This window comes from Myotis yumanensis, unplaced genomic scaffold (assembly GCF_028538775.1).
Source record: "Myotis yumanensis isolate MYYU_CA2020_CCGP unplaced genomic scaffold, mMyoYum1.0.hap1 SCAF_8, whole genome shotgun sequence".
Lineage (NCBI taxonomy): Eukaryota > Metazoa > Chordata > Mammalia > Chiroptera > Vespertilionidae > Myotis > Myotis yumanensis.
The window spans coordinates 79280137-79300241 of record NW_027223759.1 but is presented as its reverse complement, the minus strand read 5'-3'; the positions used below and the strand labels follow the sequence as shown (position 1 = coordinate 79300241).

At 44.9% G+C, this 20105-nt stretch overlaps 1 protein-coding gene across 1 annotated transcript in view; it reads left to right on the top strand.

The window, feature by feature from the left end:
- GPR39 (G protein-coupled receptor 39) overlaps positions 1-20105 on the top strand; it is a 189204-nt gene that overhangs the window by 24331 nt on the left and 144768 nt on the right. The window lies entirely within an intron of this gene.

The following is a 20105-nucleotide window of genomic DNA, read 5'->3' as shown; positions in this document are numbered from 1 at the left end:
GGTGATTCTAATGCGCAGCCAAGGTTGAGAACCACTGCTCTAGAAGGAGACTTCCGCAGAGGAATGTCTCACCAGGTGCTTTGACTCCGTCTATGAATTTCACCTGCTTTTCTTTTTTTAAATATATATATAATTGATTTCAGAGAGGAAGGGAGAGGGAGAGATAGAAACATCAATGATGAGAGATAATCGTTGACCGGCTGCCTCCTGCACGCCCCCTACTGGGGGTTGAGCCTGCCTCCCAGGTATGTGCCCTTGACTGGAATTGAACCCGGGATCTTCCAGTCCTCAGGCCGACACTCTATCCACTGAGCCAAACCAGCTAGGGCTCACCTGCTTTTGAGATTTTGTTTCAATCCCCATCACACCCCCTCTGAGACTGTTTCTCCTTAATGGTGGAGTTCCCTCTTTTGTATTTGGCTTCTAAAGTCATTATAAAGGCAAAAGGGCAACACATTGGAAACCGGATTACCCTCTTTTGGTAATTCTAACCAAGCCTCTTTTTCACTGTGTGTTGGAACAGGCCATGATTGCTCAGTTGGAAAGCAGGTGGGAGAGTTGGGGAGGATAAACAGGAGAGTGTGAATCTTGAAGTACAAACATTAGCCTCAGAATGGTGATGGCACATGGGCTTAGAGGAAAGTGGTGGCCGGAACCTAAGGAGACAAGTGTAGCTTCCCACATCTCATCTCAGACCCCTCTGAGCCGCACGGACATTCTGCAGTTCGGTCCTTACGTCTGAACCCCAGGGGTCCCAGCCCAGCCCCGGGCTTTAGAAGGCCCTGCATGTCACAGACACACACGGAACTCAATAAGCCCACAGATGCTCTGCCACTGGAGCCTCATTCCCACCCATAACTGTAAACAGCCGCTCTCTTGACTGGAATCAACACCACTGGGGTCCCAGGGAAATGCTCCCCCACATCTCTTGCCACTGCCCTTGAAACCCAAGGTGAGCACATCTGACTTGGTGGAAGTTGGGTTGCAGGCAGCTGCTGCTTGATGTACAGGGAAGGTGTGTATGGCAGATGTGCTTAGGTAAGAGGGGGAAACCACTTAATTATCTTGTCAAATTCTTCTCAGAGGGCGGAGATGCGGCAGATTCTCATCTAATGAATATTGGCTTCCCAGCGGTGCTGAGCGCCCATTTTCTTGCCTCTTTTCTCTTCCAACTTGTGGTTCCGGAGGTAATCGTGGGCCCCAACAGCTGCACGTGGTGACTAAGGCACATCTTTCAATATTAAAAATTCCACATCGCTCTGAACTCCGTAGGTGTAGGTGGTAATGGATGCTTTACATTGGCAGTTAGAGAGGCACTGGCTGCTACAGTTGGGGTAGTCTTATTTTTAAATATTTAATCAGACTTAATTTAGATTAAAAACTAAATTAAAACCAGCTTCATTTAAATAACCTCAATATGAATTGTTGGTATGCTTTCTAATTTTAATCGAAAAGTTGAATTTTTATATGTACTATAGTTTAAATTTTTGATATAAATATGTTCTAATTTTATAGACTGAGTTCAATCACATTGCATATTTTATAATTTAAATCATTATTCTCAGTAGAATGCACATTAAAAAGTTGATTTTTAACAACGTAATGAGCACTTTTTCTGAAATAAATACCCGGTAAATAAATTTCACGTAACAAATGTACAATCATTTATAAATTACTTATATTTCCATTGCGTCACTCATTAACATTGCTGGGATACGCACAGAATACTCAGTCATGTGTAAGCACTGACACATTTGTTTATCTCTGATATTTTGCAACTTTTGGTCATATAAGAATCATAACTTTAAACACATTAAAAATTTTGTTGTTACGAAGGTGTATTTGTCAAAGGAAGGAGGCTGGAATACATCTTATTGAATAAATTGGTAGCTTGATTCGTAACTTTGAGTCTGCAGGCCGATGTTCTATCCCCTGAGCCAAACCGATCAGGGCTTTGATTCGTAACTTTAAACTATTTATATGGGTGTCCGTTTGTCTTCTTGTATTGATGCCAAATCAGAGTTATGAAAACTGTTCAGTTATCCCCTAGTCTTACAGCAAATAGTTGAATTCTGTTTGTTATTAGTATGTAGGGTTATGTATGTTCAAACTCAGTGCTGGAATTGGGCTTCTGGCCTCATCCATGTGCTGGAGTCTGGATTATACCTACGTGTGGAATGCAGAGAGAAGGTGTTTTGCAGCTGCTTTTGAACACTTGTTAGGGCTGCAAATTGTTTCAAAGCTGCCTTTGATGAAGCGTCCAGAGCTATCAGCTGAGAGAGCACAGGAGGAGGAGAGAATGGCTCCGTTTCTCGTTTCCTTTGGTGTTGCGGTAATTTAGCTCAGAATAGCAGGGCCTCCAGATTAGAATAAACTGAGAACATCACAGAGGACCTAGTGAACCAATGTTGAGTTGGTCCAGTTCTTACTACAGGAAACCAGATCTTTGAGTGATGACATCCCATTTACCTTGAGTCCAGTGACTTGCACATAGGTAGCTCTAGTCACATCTCCAAGGTCCTTCTAGTTGCTCCAGGAACCATTCCCCTCTTTAAAGTTGGATGGCGACATTATAGTTTTTTTACATTATAAAATTGTCATTTAAAATCACTCATGATTCATCATCCTGACACATCTGTTTTTATTGTGACATTAATTTCTACACACATTATTGCATTATTCCAATCAGCACATGTATATATTATTTATATTCTGCTTTTTTGTTTTGTTTTAAATGTCATGTCATATTTTTTTCTGAGCTCCCATAGTCCCCATAATTTCCATTCTTAGAGTCTGGATAATACAGTGGAATGATTTTAAATGGCTTTTTGTTACATGGAAATCTGAGAGCAAAAGAAGGGACTAGTTTATACCCCTTAGAGAGCTTTGAGTTTTATTAGTTCTGTGGCCTCCAAATCACTCCTGAAAACCCAGGTTGACTTCAACCCTGGCAAAGAGATGATTTGGTAATCAAAAGTTTAACTAATTAATGCTCATGTTAGAGTTAGCACATTTATTTTAGGTCCAGTTTTATGATATAATAGAGTTAACCTTGATGTATGACACCCCCATATAACTGATGTATACAGGACGTATGGGCCTGCTTTCTAGGTCTTTTTTTCTTCTTCATTGTTTTATGAGGCTTTTAAACTGTATAAAGAGATTTATTGTTTTTGCTTTTATGACAAATTTTTGGTCCTATCTGTGATTTATTTGTCACTAATTTGTTCTCAGAGAACAACCTTGAAATGTAACTCTCCAATAAATACTCCCCTATGGGGAAATGAGATTTGCTCTGTGATGATGGGTCTTCTAGAAACGTCTACATTAAAAAGTAGCCACTGCTGGTATTTGTGTCAGGTACCAGTCAAGGGAAAGCCTCCCCCCTGCACCCCCACCCCACTCCCCTCCTAGTTACTGATGAGAGGTCCCGGGGAGCCTCAGGAGGAGACAGGATGGACTGGTGAAGCTCACTATTATAGGTATTCATTCCGTGGCAGGGGCCAACGCAGGGAAGCTTAGGGGAGGGGTGGCAAGCAAGTCATGGTGGGGGTTGCTTTGAGGAAGGGGGGTACATGTTATGACTCATTTGAGAAGCATGTGGGCAAGGATTGAAATAATAGGGAAGGCACAGTTACTGGATGAAAGCAGATTTTTAAATCAAATTATCAAAAATTTCTTAATGGGTGTAGAGACCTGTAGATTGGAGCAATATATACATTTTTTTATTGGGACTCTGTACCAAGTGCCCAGCACAGGGCTGACATACTGTGTCACCCTTTCATTCACTCTGCATTACTGAGCGTTCTCAATGTGCTGCCTGTGCTGGACCTCCGAGACACAGCTAGATTAAGAAATGGCCTCTGCCTTCTATTTCCTTCTAGTTTAATGGGACAGGTAGACACACAGGCACATAAACCAGATGTTACAATTCAGATCAAAAAGTGCTAACAGAGCGTCATGGCGAGGTGCCATGGAAGCACCCACTCACTCAGCATGTCTACTGAGTTTCTTGTGCAGCAGGCATTGTGCTAGGTGCCAGGGATATAGGAGGAAATAAAAATGGACAAAAACCCCTGCCCTGTGGATCTTACAGCCCACTGATGCCAGGATTCCCCCAGAGAAATGATTTTGGTGTCTCTGCCTGGGCCCTGGAAGACTTCCCGGAGGAGATGCTGCCAAAGCTAAGTTTAGAGGGAAATGGGAGTCCGGCAGCAGGAATGAAGGTGGGGTGAGGCGGGAATAGAGTGGGGGGTCAGAAATGGGAGACGGAAGAAGTGGAGGTGGAATGGGAATTGGTAACGGCAGTGGGATGCGGCAGAGGAGGAACAGTGGAGTGGAGTAGAAGATCGGGAAGGAGGTGGGGTCAGGGAAGAGGGAGGTGGACGGTTGTGTGGGCAGCAGGCGCTTCCCATTACAGTGTGTGTAAGGGGATGGAGATGCAAAGCAAATGGTTAGGCCTGAAGATACCTTTTATTTTTAAGGAAGGAGGTGACCCGACCCTGGTCCCCAGGGATATATGATGGTGTTGGGTAGGCAAGGTGGACGCATAAAGCAGATGAAGTACTGCACAGCCGGGTCAAAGGATGGGCTGAATTTTGCACATCTGGTTGTAAATTATTCATTGGCAGATTTGAGTAGCCAGCCTGTTGCAGTAACCTCCAACCTGGTCTCTATACTCAGTCCTCGCCCCTGCCTGTCCCTCCAGGCATTCGTTAAATATCTTCTAGCACCTCCTAAGGCCCGGCACAGGAGATTCTGCCCATAGAAAGATAAAGGTAATTAAAGACAAAGTCTGTTCTTCTAGGGCAGCCGTGGGCAAACTACGGCCGTGGCCTGAATAAAACTAAAAAAAAAAGACCTTACCGTTTTATGTAATGATGTTTACTTTGAATTTATATTAGTTCACACAAACACTCCATCCATGCTTTTGTTCCGGCCCTCCGGTCCAGTTTAAGAACCCATTGTGGCCCTCGAGTCAAAAAGTTTGCCCACCCCTGTTCTAGGGCCTCCTAACTATTAGGAGTCAAAGGAGGTTTGTAAGATGCCGTGGAGCTTTTTCAGAAGCAGAAGCCAGAGCCAAGTGGAGCACGGAGCTGGCTAAGGTTTCCAGAAGGGCTGTTACTGAAAATTTTCATTTTCTAATACTTCAGGTGTTTCCTTTGTCCTGGACTGTCATTTCCCACTCCCTTGCTTATGGAGAGCCTCAGCTGTTGGTCTGACCACAGTCTAGGGCAGTGGTCAGCAAACTGCGGCTTGCGAGCCACATGCGGCTCTTTGGCCTCTTGAGTGTGGCTCTTCCACAAAATACCACGTGCGGGCGCGCACGTACAGTGCGATTGAAACTTCATGGCCCATGAGCAGAAGTCAGTATTTTGTGGAAGAGCCACACTCAAGGGGCCAAAGAGCCGCATGTGGCTCGCGAGCCGCAGTTTGCCAACCACTGGTCTAGGGCTGTGGTCGGCAAACTGCGGCTCGCGAGCCACATGCGGCTCTTTGGCCCCTTGAGTGTAGCTCTTCCTAAGCCTTAGGAGTACCCTAATTAAGTTAATAACAATGTACCTACCTATATAGTCTAAGTTTAAAAAATTTGGCTCTCAAAAGAAATCAATCGTTGTACTGTTGATATTTGGCTCTGTTGACTAATGAGTTTGCCGACCACTGGTCTAGGGTCACACATTTCTCAGAAGGTTTGTATTAGAATAACTAACTGAATGTGTTCCAATTAGCCTGCAGGCTGCTTGAGGACAGGAGGCCTCTTTCAGAGCCTTAACTCGCACATCACAGTTGTTCTAAAATATTTGGGCAGAAATGAAGTGGAGAAGAATACCTTACAAATCTTTAGAAGATCCGAGTAAGAGGAGTATGACTTGGCTTTTTTGATAAAGCTATTGACCCTTCAATTTGTTTTCGAATGCCTGCTCTCTAGATATCACCAACATAGTGCAATCTGCTGATAGGACAAAGCTGAGTCTTAACATTTATGCCAATGATGGCAAACCTATGACACGCGTGTCAGAGGTGACACATGAACTCATTTTTTTGGTTGATTTTTCTTTGTTAAATGGCAATTAAATATATAAAATAAATATCAAAAATATAAATCTTTGTTTTACTATGGTTGCAAATATCAAAAAATTTCTATATGTGACACGGCACCAGAGTTAAGTTAGGGTTTTTCAAAATGCTGACACGCCGAGCTCAAAAGGTTCGCCATCACTGATTTATGCAGTAAGAGGGAGCAACACCTCCATAGTGTTGGTGGTGTCGGAGAGCAGAAGGCGTGGTTGCTGAGAGAGGAAGGTTGGTTTAAGGCAGATCTAGGTGTTTCTAAGGGGGCCCTTGGTTAGGATGGGTAAAGATCCTATTATAAGTTTAGGATTGGTAGAAACAGCAAGGCAAGGATCTTTGAGGCACTGGGTCCAAAGAATTTTAGGTTGGGAACCGTCTGTTAATGAATGCTTTCCATGGAAGAGTCGATGGGTCTTTCAGGAAGTTTCTACAGTGAACCACCAAGTTGCCTGCCTGAGCAAGAGGCCCTGGAAGAGTCGGACGAGTGTAGCAAAGGAATAGTAGCACCGTGCTCATGTAGACAGAAGCCGGATGTAGGGCGGGTAGCCTTGGTCTCACTTAGCCATGCAGGAGGAAATAGATGGCAGGAAGACAAGAGGAAGGAAAGCCTTTCTCTGAAGTTGTGCTTGGGAGTCTGGATTTTTGCTCAGGCAAAGGAGGCCTCCGTCCCTGAAAATGTGCTCCGTGGATGAGATGAGGTGTGTGGGCAGATTGCTGGGTGCTGCCCCCGGGGGCTTGTCCCATGCCCGTGGGATTCTGACTTTCCATCCTCACTGAGCTACGCAGGCCTTTCCTGCCATTCAGTGGTGCAGCCAGTCTGCCTTCCCTTGCTCCTGTGTTTGCTTTCTCTTGACATTTCTCTTTCTGGAGGTGTTCGCTAATGCAGAGACCACCAGATGAAAGGGCCTGGTAACGCTGATGTGCTTTATTTCACATTTCATTAGGTCAGAAAGCGGCATGCTCTTCCATTTCATGCCGACTGCCACCAACTCACCTCTCAGTGCACTGCGGGAACCATTCCTTGTTTTAATCATGTGGCAAAATCTCACCCAGGGAATCCGAAATTGATTTTTCTCCCCTTTGTCCAGACAGGGCAGCCGCAGACACCTTTTTGGTACCATCCATGGTGAAATGGAAGGCAAATCCTTTGTTACATGGGGTGATGCAAATTTCAGGAAAAAATAGGTTTACCTCTTCCAGCCAGTTTTCTGCAAACCCCCACCGGGGTGCTGGCAAAATGCAGCTTTCAAATTCCACCACAGATGGTATTAGACTCTCTACTTGCAGCATGAGCTGAGCACTAAATGGTCAAAATAAGCGATTGAGTTTCTGAGGGATAGCAGGTGGGCAGTGACCGCGGCCAGGCTGCCATCAGCACGCACAGGGCTTCTGCAAAACACCTTCCTCCCCAACCAGAAGTTTGGCCTGGGGCTCCCTTCCTTCACGGGGCTGTGTGAATATCCACTTGGTTATCTTGGGTTCAAGGGCTTCTCATCAGCCCTCTTTTTGTTATTTTTGCGTTTCAAAAACATGCCACTTCAGTGCTCATCATCTCTGGCCCTCAGTTGCACCGAGAGTGTGTTTTTAATGAAGCACCGATCCTTTTTTTAAAAGTGCTTTTCAGGGGCCTAGATAATTGGCGCATATTATCATTTTCTGTCGGCCTCTGTGTAGAATATAAAGGACTCTTGGAATTATTTCTCTTCTCCTAGAGGCCCATTTCCCCCTACATACTCCCCACTTCTCTTCCTTCCCTCAGCCTCCTAGCACCCTGGGGGCTAATCCTTTTGAGGCCCCTCATAGCCCCCGAGGAGGCAGCGGCTGTTGGGCTGGCGCAGGCAGCTTGGGAAAGAGAGAAAGCACCCAGGTGGAAGGATCAATGGCAGAACTTTGTCTGTCACCTTCCTGCCGAGGCTGCCAGCGCTCCCACTGCCCTTTGTCAGTTTTCAGCATCCCTTGCTCATGGCACAGGTCCTGGCAGGTTCAGGAGGGCCGAGGTGACAGCCTCTGGACTGATTCCAGCAGGGGCGTGCTGGAATCCAAGCTGTCTGATGGGTTCAGATGGAGCTCCTGGGTCCCCGGGCTGTCGCTGTGCAGGCTGAGGCCTCCACCACTCCTCAGCACAGGATTCATGAGAGCAGGCGGTGGCGAGTGCCGTGATCTCTGCAGCGTCCCCTGGCGTGGTGTCTCATAGAATCCCGGAGTAAGAGGGCCGGCCGCGGCTTTCTGCTGGCCCCCACTTTGTAATGGGCATTTGATTACAGGAGCTCAGCTGTGAGGTCTGTGCCTTTTGTGACACGTTAACCCTGTGAACGCCCATGTTCTCACCTGCATTATGGTTATTCCCTATGCCTGGGGGTTATAGAATTCTGTTCGGCAGGAAGGCATTCATAGATACCTGGCCCCGTACCAGGCATTTGTCAGCCTCTATAAGTGTGTATTCCTCCCTCCCACTTCCTTTGCCTGTACTATCTGAAGCCCCTGCAGGCTGCTGGGTGCTGGTAGGTGCCTAGGGAATAGACTAGAGCTGAGTGCCGGGAGAGGAGAGACAAGAAAGCTGACTGCATTGTGTTTGAACTTCTTCCCTCTCTGCCACCCAGCTGAGCTAACATAAGATCAATAACCGCCAACCATTTCCCTCTAATTGGTAGTTCCAATTCCGAGGCTTCACATCGCTCCAGCAGACTGTAGGGTCTAGCTTTTAGTTTGCTTGTAAAACTGTGGAACCAATTTGGTGAAAGGAAACCAAGATTTCTTTGGCAATCCGACTCGATTTGCCATATGTGCTGGCGTTTTCTCTGGTTTTCAGCCTTTTCGTGTGCTCACAGGTAAAAGCCAAAGGCAAAGGTCCGTGAGACCGTGAGCTGCCCCAGAGGCGTGGACACAGATGCTGAGGCCCGAGTGGAGGTGACCAGGAGGCTGCTTCTCAGAGTGGGGCCCGGAGGCATGGCAGGCGAACTGATTGCCTGTGGAGTGTTTGTGTGTGTGTGTGTGTGTGTGTGTGTGTGTGTGTGTGTACGAGTACACGGGCGTGCAGTCGCAAGGGCTAGAATGTACAGTGGTGAGTAAACACCCCCTACCCGGGAGGACAGAAACCAGGCTGTGTAAGTTCTGGCCTGACTCACTCAGACACTTGCCAGACCCTCCTCAGCCTCCACGTCTTTGCTGTGTATCTTCCCGGAAGGCTTAGCCTCTGATTGTTACAAGGCTCACCATCCTTCTTTCCTGGCCTCTGACCTTCTCACCACTGCCCTCCTGTTACTCTCTGTCCCCATTCTGCTTTGACCTTCTTCAGAGTACTCACGACTCTTGGCATTGCATTAGATGGCTATTTGTTTATAATATGTCTCCCCACTAAATGTCTGTAAACTCCACGAGCAGGAACCGTGTTCACTTTGCTGGTTGCCCTAGACTCAGCAATGACACATCTTAGTTACTCAGTGAATATTTGCGGAATGAATGATAAGTGGGTGGGTAAACATTTCAGTGCCTGGGGCAGGAAGCAGCTAGGTGAGAGGTTATTATGTGAGATGGGCTTGTCAGCAGGCCAGTGGGAGGAAGCTATCAGATTCACCCTCTTAGTGTTCTCTTCCTTTCCTTTCATCCCCGCTATTTCAGTGGTTATACTATTTTTCTGAGGATTTACCTTTGTGCCATTAAGTAAATATTTTTTATCAACTTTGAATAATATCTTTTTACCTCTCAGGTACAGAAGATAAAGAATGGTAGCTTTTCCCTTCCCCTCCCCCACCCTGTTAGTTATATTAGATCTACACTGTCAGGGTTTATAACGTTTACAGCCCCCCTTTTTATATCATAAATCCCAATTTGTTTTAGTCTTAGACCTACATTTAAATAGATTCAGTGTTCCTCCCAAGACCTTTGCTATTGTTTTTTTATGAGTTTTTTTTTAAAAAATTATTGAATGTATTGGGGTGACATTGGTAAATGAAATTATATAGGTCTCAAGTAAGAATTCTATAATATGTATACATTTCTATAATATGTAACCTGTGTATTGTATTGTGTGTTATCAACACCCAGGGACAAGTCTCCTTCCATCACCATTTATCCCGCCTACATCCTCTTCTATCTCCCCCACCTCCTTGTCCTCTGGTTTTCATTGTACTATTGTCTGTGTCTTGCTATTGATTTCCATTCATTTCTTGGGTAGAAGGAAAGTTCTTCCTTTAATAGTTTCTTCAGGATTGGCTCATGGGAACAAAGTGCCTTAAATTCTTGCATGTTTAAAAATGTTGGTTCCTTACCATTATGATAACGGATAGATTTTTGGATATAAAATTCTTGAGTCACACTTTGTTTTTTTGAAGACTAGCTACCAAACTGTCTTTTGGTCGTAAATGATGCAATGGTAAAGTCTGGGCCGATCTCTTACTTCATCATAAGTGAGGTGTGCCTGGCTGCCCAAAGATTCTTTAATTTTGAAGCCTTATAAATGTATCCAATCATGTTTGTCAAACTTTTTCTCCTCTGTGACTTTCCACGTACATAAATCTTCTTTTATTTTGGGAATTATTAAATAACATACGGAAATACTCTTTTATGTTTTTGCCAGTATGTTTTATCTATCATTGTCTCTTTAGTCCCTTTATGCTCTTTGTTTCCATTTCATTCTTTTCTCACTGTTTTTTTTGTTCCTTTCTGTGTTCTTAGGACTATCTTGTTTTTCTTATGCTGCTTTTAATTTTTGCCTTGATTTCTATAATATTTTTTTTAGATTTCTGCTAGTTTATGTTTCAAACTCTTTTGTCTTACCACATTTTCCATGAGCTCTTATATATCTGCCGTTCATGTGTGTGTGAGGTGAATGTGTGTGAGCGTGTGATCACTTCATTAATTTTTTAAAAAATTCACAGCAAAGTGTCTAGTCATGTTTTTTTGTATCTCCTGCATGGCAATGTTTCTCCAGCAAATAGCCTTTGCCATTATATTTTCTGTTTGTTTTTCTTATTTTTCTTGTAATATTTTTTATGGACCTGGTACTAGTTTCTTTTTGATGATTTGGTTTTGAATTAGTTGATTTTTCCCCCCAAATGAGTCATTTATAATTTGTAGGAGGTTTTTATAGGGAAGAGATCAGTATTCAAGGAGGAATTTTCCCTTATTCTAGTGTGTCCTGTGGGTCCTTTCAGCCTTCGCCAAGTCTGGCCAGTAGGGACTGGCCCTCATGGAGCTGTTCACAAGGCCAGGTGTCTCTCTCCCTGTCCTGGGGGAGGAGGGCTTTCTGCACACAGGACATGTCTGTAGCTCCTTCTTCAACCTGCATTTGCTCCTCGGAATAAAACTTGGCCCAGGCTCAAGCTGACAGCATTTTGCAACCTCTGTCCATTGTTCAGAACTAGGGATTTTGATTTCCTCCCTGGGTGTGCGCCTCTCCTTGGTGGTTCCTTTCTTCTCCATCTGCAGCGGCAACTCTAGGGTGTCTTTTCCTCTTTCTGCTCTGGTCTCCTTTCTGACTGCTCTGCACTCACAGCTCCATGGCTCCTGGTTCATCTAAGGTAGAATTCGTGTTTGTGTCTCTTGTTTCATGGTGATTGTTGAGAAGAAAAGAATGAATGCTAATTGGGCGCTACCCCGTTCAGCAGGGAGGACCTCAGCCCTTTTGAGAATCCCTTTCTTTATTAACACAAAGTCTGTTTTTCCACACTTCCGGTTCTCCAGGAAGCAGCTGCTTTCTTCTCCCTTTCTGGCCCTTTCCAGGTTTCCAAGTGATCACATTCTTTGTCTTAATGGCACAAAGGTAAATCCTCAGAAAAATGGAGCCTTACTCTGAAAGCCTTACTCTGTGCCCCTAAATCCCACAGTGCTTATAATCCATACTGAGTGCAGCATCTACTGCCTTGCATTGCACCGTCTTTCTATATGTATGTATGCTTCATTAATTAATTAATTACAGGGCATCTGGGGCACAGTCTGGAGTTTGTGCACTTCATGTCCTCTCTAGTATCCACACAAGGGGTTCTGTGGGGTAGGGGCTGCATTCATGCTCATGGATCGTTCCCTAGTCTTTGCTCTGATGTTTGGAATACTTGCATTGTGACGCATGAACTCTGAGCTTGTGTACTTCCTTGCTGGGTATTCTTCTTACTGACTTAGATAGCTGTGTATTTAGCATGTATTATACATGATTGATACTCAGTCATGAAGACTTTATAACACATGCACTGCCTCTGATAAAGAACTATGAGAAAGCACTCTCCGTGAATTTAGATGACGTTAGTCAATGTGGTCAGAAACAACTTCAGCTTTTTGAAAAATATATTTTTTATTAATTTTTTTACAGAGAGGAAGGGAGAGGGATAGAGAGTTAGAAGCATCGATGAGAAAGAAACATCGATCAGCTGCCTCCTGCACACCTCCTACTGGGGATGTGCCCGCAACCAAGGTACATGCCCTTGACCGGAATCGAACCTGGGACCTTCCAGTCCGCAGGCTGATGCTCTATCCATTGAGCCAAACCGGTTAGGGCACAACTTCAGCTTTTAGTTATCGTGAGGATTCTGTAAGTCAGTGCTCCTTTTAAAACCATGTCCCTGGGTAGAGCCTTTGCCATTAAGGTGATGATGTTCCTTGGTCACCTTCCAAAGTGTCCAACCTAGAGGTGAAAGGGACGCCCCAGGTCAATGATTCTCATAGGGGCCCTCAACCCTTCTTCAGTAGAGGCCTTTCAAAACCTGGAATTGCAAGGTAGACAGTTTGAAAAACAAATGAGCAAACAAACAAACAAAACACCTCCATGTAATCCTGATAAACCGCTTAGAAACGTCCCCCTGTCCACCCCAACCCCAGGCTGGTTTCAGCCAATGTGGTGCTTCCTCTGTGGGAGCAGGCACCGAGGAGGAAGTGGCTTGTTCAGGATAACACATTGCCCGTGTGTTCTCCCGGCCTGCTTTGTCGCGCTTGCCCTTCCTATGATAATCCACAGACCACAGATGGCCACGTTCTCTGATGGATGCATGTGATCTATCTGAGGGTCATCTCATGTTAAAGTCAGCCTTCGTGTCTGGGCTGGGCTGAGTGGAGGGAGAAGACACTATTTTAGGGAAAATGGAGCCATTGCAGCAGAATGGGAACTGTGCATTTGAAAGCAATCGATGGGCCTGTGCTCAAGCTGAGATGCCCGAATATGATAAAGGGGTAGAAAAGCATAAATGGTAATTTCGAAACAGAGCAGCCTGTTTAACCTCAGCCAGCTGGAGACTCGCTGGAATAAACCGTTGCTTCTCCAAAGAAGAAAAAAAGGGAAAGGTTAATTTCCAATTTCTGGGAAGGTATGTTTAAAACATGATAGATTTGAAAACTCTGCCAATAATTTCTTTCTCTGTCTTTTCTCCCCCCCCCTTTTTTTAACTTTAGCTTCTCTGTGGCTGAAATACTAGTCTTTTTAATTTATTTAATATCAGTAAGGCACCTCTCACTGTAACCCCAGATATGAAAGAGATGCAATAGCTACATAGCACAGCCAACCCTGGGTAGGGGCTTGTGGGTTAAGGCTTTGGGTGTATAGATGAGCAAAGGCAAGAAGGGCTGCCAGGGACATCCTGGAACTCCCTGGCACAGGCTGTGCACGCCTGGGAGGGGAATGGGCTGGAGAGAGGGATGGAGCATCTGAGAGGCTTGGCTTATACTGTGGGTTTGGGGATGGGGAGCTGGGATGATGAGGAGCAGAGTGGGTGCTGACCCTGCCAAGAAAATCCCAGAACCATCTGGCTCTTTTCTGACTCTTGCCCTGGAATAATAATGTAGGACCCTTGGGGGCATTATTCTCATTCTGCAGAAGAAAATGAGATGCTGATAAATGGAGTGGCTTGACTACAGTTACAAAGTAGCTCTGGACAGAGCCCAGTCTAGAGCCTTACCGCTGGGCTCACCTCACGGTCTTTTCCACAGTATGTCAGCACCCTCTGTGTGTATGTGTGCTACTGCTAGCAGGTATTTAATGAGTCCTTCTAAATGCCTGCTGTCGTGCTGGAGGTAATGCCATGGAAAAAGTTGTTATGACATTAATTCCAGCCTGAGAGGAGTTTGCTTAAAACTATTAGTAAGTACATTTTCGATTTTGAAAGTGACAGATCACATTGCAGAAAATGTTGAAAACAGCAAGAATAAGAACGTTAAAATAATCGCAGCCTACTAACACAACTGCTCTAATTATTTTGGTCTCTGGCCTTCTGGTCATTTTCCTCATACATTTAGCTTCTTAGAAAATCCAGTGGAAACTGCATTGCACATACAATTTTACTTTGTGCTGTTTTCACATAGCTCTTTTGTTGTAAATAATTTACCCCATAACCACTTTCATGGCGGTAGGATATTTGCAAAGAGCTTAATAATCAAGCACTCACTAACCATAGAACTAAAGCATTTTGCTGTATTAATTCAATAAATGTTGTAAGCTCCCTGTGCTCAGGCTCTCCTGGCAGCCGTTGCCCTGGCGATAGTCACGACGTGCCAATGGATTTGGAAAATTGGGAACCATGTTAGCAGGAGCCCCACACAAGTATGGGAGCGCCAGGCTTTTCTCTGGTCCTTCTTACATTAGGCGGCCACCTGATGGCACAAACCACAGTCAGGCTGGTGGGGGCCAAGGTGCAGGGCGGCCAGCTCATCACAGGTCCATCCACCACTCCCTTCTGTGATTGATCCTCGGGACAGTCTTAATCACCTCGTGTTCACCTCCTTGGTGAGGGAAGTTCCTGAAACTATACAGATGAGAGCAGCAGCAGTTTATAGTCACCTGCACGCACAGCCGGGGGGAGGAGGACACTGCATGCCACTTAGGGCCGCACAGGGGTGCACTCAGGAACAGGAGGAAAACCAGGGGCTGTGGAGGCAGACTCCATAGTACAATCATCCTGCTTTATCTGCAGCACGCGTTGCAAGACCCTCAGTGGATGCCTGAAACCCTGGATAGTAGCAAACCCTATGTACAGTATGCGTTTTCCTATACATAATGCCTTTTCCCTGGAAGGAAGTCCTTTATGGCTTCTCTTTGGCATATCCCAATTGCCAGCATCACTACTCCTGCACTTGGGGCCATTATTAAATAAAATAACGGTGACTCACCATAAGCACTGCAGTACCACGACAGTGGGTCTATACCTAGACAGCTACTAAGTGACTTAAGGGCAGAGAGCGTATACAGCATGCAGATGCTGGACAAAGTGATTCATGTCTCCGGAGGGACAGTGTGAGAGTTCATCACCTTACTTAGAATGCTGCACAATCTAAAATTTGAATTGTGCCCTGGCCGGTGTTGTGGTCAGAGCGTCCGCTGTGCACAAAAGGTTCTCTGGTTCGATTCCCGGTCAAGGACACATACCTGGGTTGTAGGTTCAATCCCTGATCCTCAGCACCCAATCATCGAGTCCCTTTCACATCAATGTTTCTCTCCCTTTTTCTCTTCCCCTCCCTCCCTCTATTCCACTCTCTCTAAGAAAGCAATGGGAAAAATATCCTTGGGTGAGGATGAGAAGAAAACAATAAAAAAACCACCCTTAAATTGTTTATTTCTGGAATTTTCCACTTAATATTTTTGGACTGTGGTTGACCGTGGGTAACTGAAACCACAGGAAGTGAAGCTGCAGATAAGGGGTATGACTGTATCAGGAAAGTGGGGTGCCCCCGCTTCTTGCGGGAGGATGTGATTGGCTTGTTTGAATAATTTTGCAGCTGGCACAGAACTGAGACTCACGACTCAGGGATAAACAGGGACTACACCTGGTCCACTGGATAAAGAGGGTTGTTTGGAGAGAAAGCCACTAATGTTGAGCCTTAATTTTAGGTCTTACACCACCATGGCAAAGACTGCTCCGCTCCGTTTTCTCCAGCTCTTCCCACCTATGTGTGTGTGTGTTTATTTTTTATACTTCAGTCTTGCCTGACTTTCTTTAATAAGAGGCTGTGTCAGCCGTGGCTAATAGCACAGACTGTAAGACAGCCAGCCTGGCGTGGCCATGCATTAGCTGGGTGATGATAGCCAAATCACGTTCCCTCTCTGTGCCTGGTTTTCTCAGGTAGGAAATGGAGATGATATTAAGAAAACTACCTACCTCATCGGGATATTGTGAGGAGTAAAAGTTAATGTGGTAAAGCTTTTGGAACAGTGCCTGATGCGTGCTGTGTCAGTACTAATATTAGAATTGGCTTTACTTGGGTGCAGTCTATAAGTTTAGCTGGGTAAAGTTTTTATCAATGATGTTATTCTGATTTTTTTTTCAGCTTCCCCCCCGCCCCCTATTTTTTTCTCCAAGGCTAAAGTTAGCATAGGCTCATTTCAAGAAAAGTACTCTGTTCATTCATTCATTGGTAAACTCATTCATTTGTTCACCATTCAGCCAACACTTACTTAGGAGCCTCTGCCATGTACCAGGCACTGTTCCAGGTGATAGAATCCCTGGTGAACAAGGCAGGAGCTGAGGCTTACAACCTATTTTGGGGGTGGCAGGGGGGCAGAAAACAGGCAAATAAATAGAAATATAATTATGGCTGGCAAAAAATGCTCTGAAGGAAGACAAAGAAATGAGACCATCAGAAGGTTGATTTAGTTCCCTTATGTAAGGCAGCTGGGAGAATGTGGGGTTTCTCTTTTATTAGGGGGTGTTGGTGGTTCCTAGAGGACTTCAGATTCTCTGTTTCTTCTCTTGTTTGGTGATAGTGACAAGATCGATTGACATTGACTTCCAAAGAGAATGTATGTTTTCTTTGTCTTCTCTGGTGTCCCTCCCCCGCCCCATTTCCCTCCCACCCTGCCAAGGAGGGTCTTGTCTTATTAACTGAGTTTATGATTCATTTTGGTCTAAAATATAGAAAATAGACAGAGAAAGGGAGGGGCAGAGAGGTGAAAAGAGGAGGAGGACCTACTTTGGGAAGTTAAACTTGGTTTATAAAATAAGAAGCTTTGCAGGAGTGCAGAGAAGCTCAAGAAAAACAAGCCCCACTGTTATGTTATTTATTGCTGCATAACAAACCACTCCAAAACCTACCAGCTTACAACAGTGATTTATTATTTCTCATGATCCTGCTGGTAGCTAGTTAATTGCTCTGCTGGTTTTTCCCGGGGCGCTCTCATTCAGCTACAGGATGGGCAGGGCTGGAGGAACCCAAATGGGCTCACGTGCCTGGAAGCTGGTGCTGGCTGCAGCCTGGGACACCTTTTTTCTCCTCCTTCAAGAAGCCAGGCCAGTTCCTATACGGTATATGGTGGAGTCAGGAAAGCTCAACATGGTGAAGGCAGAAATTATAAGACTTCTTGAGTTCTTGGTTCTGGAATCCATACGGCGTCTCTTCTGCCGCAGTCTATTGGTCACCGGAACTCACAAGGCCACCCCAGCTTCTTGCTGGTGACATAGATGTTAAATAAAAATGACATCGTTCTTGTTACTGAGGCCTTGATAAGCACACCTTACCAAGTGAGCATACCTATGAGGAGTGACATGTCCAGTGTCAAATCATCAATGAGATTGCTTTTCCTCTCCTTGGTTGAGATCACCAGGCCTGTATGTAGACACAGGCTGTTGGTGTTCAGTTTTGCAGGAGACGTTTCACAAAGCAGGCCTCGGTCTGCTGTCCCGGGAAAGGCCTGTGTGAAATTTGGTCCTTAGCTGGCCTCTGGGAACTTGGATCTCAGTGGGGTTCCCACTCTCCCCTAATTGATGAGGATGGTGTGCTGTGTCTAGAATACTTGTTCAAACAAGACGGTTTATGCTAAACACTTGCTCTGCTTGTGGAAGCCTGGGGTTTTGGTATAACTAGGCAGAGGACATGCCTATTACCTGCCCCCAATAAGAACCTTGGATTCTCAGTCTCTCATTAGCTCCCTGAGAGAATCTTGGCATGCATGCTGCTGCATGCCGCTGCATTCTGTTGCTAGAGGAAGAGTGGACTCTGTGGAGTCCAGTGGCTGCTGGGGCATGGAACTATGCCGAAGGGAAGGTCAGCCATGGAACTCTTCACCCTGCCTCCCCATGCCCCACCTCTAGCTCATTGTACTGGTGTTATTGGCAATGAAGGTGAGAGCCACTCCTCTGTCAGCTATCACTAGTCCTTTTGTTTGTTTGCAACCATTACTGTTTGCTGGGGAGTGAGGATCCCTGGGTAGTAAAGAACTTGGTGGCTAAAGAGGAGGCATATGAATCTCTGTCAGCGGGTTTAAGGTAGAGTCCATCCAATACGCTATGATAGTCGCAGCTTTTGAAGGAGCACGACTAAATGTTTGAGGATGAGAAGGGAGTTGTATAAAAAGGAGAGTATAGGACTTAAAATTTAACAGTGATGGGTTCTCTTTCTTACCTTGCCCTTAATAGCTGTGTGCCTCACGTAGATTAACTAACCTCTCTGATTCTTAATTGCATAAACTCAGAGCAGTTGTGCAAAATAGAATGAAATAGGGCAGTGGTTCTCAACCTTCCTAATGCCGCGACCCTTTAATACAGTTCCTTATGTTGTGGTGACCCCCAATTTCATTGTTACAAATTGAACATAATTAAAGCATAGCGATTAATCACAAAACACTATGTAATTATATATGTGTTTTCCAATATTCTTAGGCGACCCCTGTGAAAGGGTCGTTCAACCCCCAAAGGGGTCGTGACCCACAGGTTGAGAACCGCTGAAATAGGGTATATAATGTATCTAAACTGGTGGCTTGCATAAGGTAAATGTTTCTTCAATTGAGTCCTTTTTAGGTGATAGAAATCTAAGTGACATGTTTTTCTTTTTGTTTAATATATATAATATTGGCCAAATTTCCTATAATAAGTATTTTCCTTATTATGAAAAGAAGGAGATTTAAAAAGAAATGCTTAAAGTTTAAACCCATTTCCTTGCCACTCCTGACATGTTTCTTGAGCGGCACTTTTCCTGGGTCACTGATGCTTAGCATGCTCTTGAACTTGGTCTCTAAGCAGTCATTGCACACTAACATCAATAAGGGCTTAGAAGGATCCATTTCTTAACTGAGCGACTGAAGGAAGTTTTGTCCCTGCCATAGGTAAAGTAACTCAAATATTTTCTCCATTTTTTTTCAGTAATTATAATTTGAATGGATTTTTCATCAGAATCAGTTTCTCTTAGCAGAGTCACCTCCAGAGCATTTAAAAAGAGGGGCAAACATCTATTCTTTCTATAGGATTGTCCTTTTTTCCAACTTTGGTTTCCTTGTGATTTAGTTTTTGTTTTCCTCCCACCAAGTAATAAAGTGCACTTTGCAGGAAAGGTCAGGGAGGGCTCTATCAAGCTTTGTAGTGCTGAGGACCATTTATGGGCCAGTCAGCTGAGGTCTGTGGAGTGAGCTAAGGAAATCTCTGGGGTGCTGGGCTACGAGGCTGCTCCTTTCTTGCAGGGTAAGTAGAGAGAGGGCAGCATAACTCCCAGACTGATCGTCCTGAACATTTCTCAGAAAACTCAACACATAGGCAGAGTGAACTTAGTGAGAACTCCTACTGTGTGCAAATTAGTTGCTGAGTCTCCATTGGTATTCTCTTCAAGACTACAACACTCTAGGTGGAGAAGGACTGGTAGAGGATTTCAGAGCTTTGCATTTCACGGAGTACTTTCAGAATGCGGAGGATGGTGTCTGTACTCAGGACAGCACTTGCCCTCTCAACAAGTTCCTTGAGCCAGCACTCCCCGACTTGCTCTATTATTATTTTAGGCTACAGGAGTTCTCCCTCCCATGTTAGACCATGCGCTAATTCTGCCTGCATGGCAAGGCTGCCCAGACCTTCATGGTTTGTATTTTTTAATGTCTTGAAAAGTACTTGTTTATTAATTGGCAATGAAACCTGAATAGGAGCTGTAGGAGTTGAGTTGGAGAAATATTAAGCAAGAGCAAACATGACAAGAAATCTTCTCTAACCTCTTTTGGAGCCAAGTGGAGTTATTATAGCATCTCAGTCTTTATGGGAAGCCCAAGAGGAGTCAGTCAGTCCATAGGCGATTATTGAGCACAGCTCATATTTAGCAGGACGATGGCCACAGTGGGACATTCAGAAGCTTCAGACTTAATTGCT